Here is a 5,694-nt window from a genome sequence, read left to right as displayed (position 1 = left end):
ACAGCTTCGGTTGTAGTTGTAAGAACATACTCCCTTTGGCCGGATTCCCCCCTTTCTTAGGGTTTTTTATTAAACGAATATCTCTAGAAATGAACATTCTGCCTCCTCTTCTTGTATTGGCCCTTGTGGTATCTTCATACCTCTCAGTCTATTTCTATTTTAAAATTGCTATGAGCTCGAAAAAGGTATTTTTTAAGCATAAGGGGAGAGAGATCTAGGGATGACGAATGTTGTATTGCTATTGGATGTTAGCGATCATAGACACATCGTAGAGTATGTCTGGTACACATTCTGACGTTGTAAATTTAAATTTTGAGACGTACAGACCAGGCGACCTAGCTTTCTTAACATTAATTTTCAAACCTATTCTTGCACTCTCGAATCTCAAACGCTTTACTAACATTTTTGTCTAGGTCACTAAAATCATCTAAATAATATTAGTTTAGGATAGTTTTACCATCATCTGAATAGTCTTTGTCTATTCCTTGGTATAAAGGGATGGGACACAACCTTGCTCAACTCCTGATTTCGCACCAAACAGGCTCTAACCTCACTTCCTACCTTAACCGCAGCAATATTATTCTCGGGCATTTTGTTAGATACTTTAATCTACTTATTTAGTTAATCATACAAGGATAGGACCTTCACTAAAGCTTTTATATCACCTCAATCGAATGTCTGCACATAATCTATAAAACTGGGGACTAAAGGCGCCTGATGATTCAGAAACTTCTTAATTATTAATCTAAGAGTACAAATGTAGTCAACGCATCCTTTTTTCTTCCTAAAATCACGCTGTTCTTCTATTAAAACTAAAACTACAGCATATCTTTGTCTGAAAGGTATCAACATGCTAAGTAATTTGTTTCCCAGGGAAATCAAGCAAACACCTTTATAATTACCCTACTCATTCTCATTATATTTCTTATAAAGCGGTTTAGTCACAGTTTTTCAAAAATCACTTGGTACACCCCCTTATTGAAAAATCATCCATAATCTCCAATATTTTACCTCTAATTTTATAAATCCATTACTTCAAAAGCTCATTTACGACTAGGCTAGCGAACGTGATCTACACGTATCACGGTCAAGCTAAAAAACATAACCCCAAGGTTGGCCATTTTGCCATCATGTCAGTGCCAGGCTCCTTTACGGGCCTTTTATGACAAAATAATTATTGTGTTATCCTGAATGTGCGAAATTTGTGAATGTCGACATTCATCGGTAAATGTCCGAAATACCAGTCAACTTCTTCAGTTTTATGCAAGGTTTGATGGTGAAAGGTTAGGTTTTTGGCTCATTTCTGGGATTTATAACATAACTTACCCTAACCTAACTTTAATTTTTACCACCAAATTTTAATTTTTAACGGATTTCGGACATTCACAGTAACAATTGCGCCTGCAAAATCGTAGTGTTCAATCACTATGGCTATTTTCCTTCCCTACAACAAATTTATGTAAGCTAGGATACAATCTATCATCCAAGGCCGTATCCAGGGGGGGGGAGTAGGGCGTTTGATCCCCACCCCCCAAAAAAAATGTTTGTCTGACTCGTAAAAACGCAAACAAAAATGGATATAAACAAATTTTTATGCGTTTTTTGAGGTTTTTTTTGTGGACTCCCCCCCCCCGAAAAAAAAATCCTGGATAAAGGCCCTGCTATCCTCATATGAACCAATCTGTGCACTTTCACTAATACACGCCACCCCCCCCCCCCAAAAAAAAGAAAAAGGCTCCCCAAAAATATCATATTTCTACCAACAGTCTTGTGTAATAAACCTGCAACTGAATAATTTCATGTGAGCAAAACCGTAGTAGTCCATCGCCATTGATATTTTCTTCCATACAACAAATTTATGTAAGCTAGGATAAATCTATCCTCCAAGGTCTTACCCAGGGGGGAGTAGAGGTTTGACCCCCCCCTCCCACCAAACAAAGTTTGTCTGACTCGTATAAACGTAACAAAAATTGATATAAACAAAAAAAGCGTTTTTTTAGTCTTTTTGTGTAGGCTACCCCCCCCCCCAAAAAAAAATCCTGGATACGGCCCTGCTATGCTCATTTGAACCAATCTGCGCACTTTCCCAAATCCCCCCAAAAGAAAAGGTTCCCCAAAAATATAATATTTCTACCAACAATCTTGTCTAATAAATCCTGCAACTGAATAAATTCATCTGAGTCACTACCGTCTCCATCAGTTGATTTTACAGGGGCATTTACCACTAGTACCGAAACATCACACTTTTGGTCACAAAGTGACAACTAGAATTGTATATAAACCAAGTAAGAGGTAGTGGAACCTTATTCCCTGCCTCTACACATCATCTTCCCCATCTGAAGAAATAAATTCTGAATCACCTAATTTCATATTTCCCAACCTCGGAGTTTAAACAAAAACGTCTTTGCCTTAGAATAATGCAACTAAATTCTCGCAAATGTTTGTATATCGGGAAATGTTTTTTTTTCCTGAAAAACTGATTTACATTTAAAATCTTATCTTTAGCTTCTCTTCCATTTAAGCACAAATGACATAAGCCTTGTACAGTCATAAGCAGCCATATTATGACACATTTGGCATATTATCACACATTATGGAATCTTCAGCCATAAGCAATGACGCCAATTCACAAAAATGTAGGGGTGGGGTAAAATATAATTTTCAAAATATAAGGGGGGGGGGAGGGGAGTAAAATTTTGCTGTTTTTTCTATTTTTTCAATGAAAATACCAAAAAATTTATTTTTCAAAATCTAGGAGGGAAAGGGCAAAAAATTATAAGGGGTAATTGCCCCCTTGCCCAATCAACACCCCTAACCGTAAGGAAGATTTGATGGAGCAACAACCTTTTCGCAGGGCGGTAATTTCTGTTTGTCATAAGTTTGAATTTATTATTCAATGTACAATGTATTATTCAATATTCAATGTTCATATGTTTGCTTAAATATTATCAATGTATGTATCTGAAAGCTTCATTAAGCTTCGAAAATATCAAACAGCTCGCGGTGACCTGCCGTACGTAAATAGTGACCCGTTTCAATAGAGATCAACATTTTATAAAACCCAGAAAAAGGTAAAAAAAAAACTCGAAAAAAAGTAAAGAGCAATATTAAAACCCATTATTTACCGAAATACAGTCATATAATAATAATTGAAAATTGAAATGAATTACTCCTAATTAATAAATGAAACCTAAAGCAAACAGAGCTTAAAATGAACAATCACACAAAAATAACAAATATTACTACGGATGAAAAGTTGAGACCTAAAATGAACCAAAAATTAAAAAGAATAATCCGATTTAAAATCAACAGAAATTACCCCAAATAAGATTGGATAAGTCTTTTGCGCTTTACCGAAACGGTTTGTATTTCCTGTAGTGTTTTTCATTTGTCATAAACATCAACAACAGCACAACCATACTATTACATCACAACAGTAATCAGCAGAAAAATGACGAAGAAAAAATTAAGAAACCAAACGTGGGTGAAACGAGGGTTGTACGACAATATAGCAACAAAATAACATCACAATGACAACCAACGCCGATAAAGAAAAGCTATCACAAACGAGAGTAGAGCTACCGCCCTCTTAAACCGGCTAAAAGGCATTTTTTTAGTTGCCAAAAAGGCTTTAGTTTATTAGACACATCATATCAGAGAACCCTACCGTAGAGGTTTCAAGCTCCAATCTTCAAAATGTAAAATTTTGCATTTTTTTTCAGAAGAAACATCGTCGATGCATGTTTATATGTTTTTTTTTCCAGGGGTGATTGCATCAAACCGAAGGTCCAAGATAATTTGGAGGGAGCGTAAATTTAAAACGTAATTTTAACGTTATGCAAACGTAAATTTAAGGCTCTTTTTTAAGTGACCATACAGATTGGGCCAGGGAAAAGTCTTGATTTCTGACATTTTAGGGTACCAAACCCCTAACCGTAAGGAAGATTTGGTGGAGCAACAACCTTATCAAAAAGAGGACGAATCTGCAATCAATTTAAAATTCTGAGAAGCCAATTGATTTAAAAGTATCAAAAACTATATTTTAGGCGTCCCAGTTGCGAAGGAAGCAATGCCACACGGTGGCAGTACTGGAATTCAACCAAGTTGATTCGCTTTACTTGTAGTGAAATTAGGCTACGTTTACTGATCTGTAATTGCGTATCAGCTATAATGAGGGGGGGGGGTGGGGTGAGTCCTTATAATGAGGGGGGGCAGTCATTGTTTAGGTGGGGGTAGGGTAGATTCCTAAAAAATTCCATTTTAATGGACAAACTGCTTACTCTTCATTAGGCTTCAGATAAATGTTGAAAGAGGTAGGGGGGGGGGGAGTAAGAATTAATTAAAAAGTTTTTCTATACATCTAAAATGCTACATTCCCATATCTACCAGTACAGAGTGGAAAAGGCAAGGCAGGCCATCATCAACTCCGCCAGGAAATTTCTTTGGGGTGGCAAACACTACTAGGAACTTAGTTTTCAGCAATTTTAAATGGTAATATTTTTCTTCTTCTATTTATACGAAGTACTTCAATGCATTTAAAAAAATGTATGTAATGTAATTATCGATAAGAAAACACTATTGCAGAGGTTGTGATGGATTCAGTTATTTAGAAGATCTAAATTCTCACAGAATTTCCATCAATATAAGCAATAATACTCCTTTTCTTCCAACCGAAATTCTTTAGTAGTAATATTAACAAAGACTTTTTACCAAAATTGCTATTCATCGGCTATATTTTAAGTATATTCAAATTTTATCCTAAGTTAAAATTGTAAATTTAAACGTAGGACGGTGCTAAACGACGTACAATTATTGATTTGCACATTTTAAAAGCAATCAACCAGGGACTTAAGGGACCGGTACCTAAAATTATATCTTGGTTAGGCATGGGTATGATTTAGAAAACTATCAGAAATTAAACCAAAAAAAGGAGCTTTTAAACTGAAAGCAAGGAACAGATTTGAAACATATTTAAACCGATTATTCTTTATATGGAGGGGGTTGTCTCCTCCTGGGCTCCTTACTCTTTACTGTGAAGTTTGGCTTTGTCCAAATTTTTAAAGAAAATTTGCAATTCGAAAAAAAAGGTTTTTCAAAGCACTAAAAAACTTTTGTTTAATGAGCAAGGTGTTGAGAAGGGGGCAGTCCACCTTGTATACAGAGTAATTTCAATTCCTTTAAGTTTTAAACTTGCTCCTTAGTTTAGTTGAAAACCATTTCCATTTGTTTAATTACATTTCACGAAACTGTAAAGTTTTATGAATACAATACTTTTGGTAACACAGAATATTTCAATGATCTATGTTTGGATTTTGATGGGTAATCAAACAGATCGTGGTAACGAACTGTAATTAAGGAGCAACCCAGCTAAATAGTAACGAAACCAAAAAAACTGAATTTTGACGCCATTAGATATATCAAAAGGATTGGCTTATTCTGCTGATTCCAAATATGTAAGTTTCATTAATTTTAGTCTTACCCATCAAAAGCTACGAGCCTGTGAAAATTTGCCTAATTTTCGAAAAGGGGGGGGGGAGGGAAGACCCCCTAGAAGTCATAGAATTTTAATGAAAATCATACCATCAGATACAGCGTATCAAAGAACCCAATTGTGGAGTTTTCAAGCTCATTTCTGCAAAAATGTAGAATTTTATTATTTTTGCCAGAAGACACGGATGCGTGTTTATTTGTTGT

Source organism: Artemia sp. Qi Xiang Cuo, chromosome 18 (assembly GCF_049724085.1).
Source record: "Artemia sp. Qi Xiang Cuo chromosome 18, ASM4972408v1, whole genome shotgun sequence".
Lineage (NCBI taxonomy): Eukaryota > Metazoa > Arthropoda > Branchiopoda > Anostraca > Artemiidae > Artemia > Artemia sp. Qi Xiang Cuo.
Note: the sequence above shows the minus strand (reverse complement) of the source record.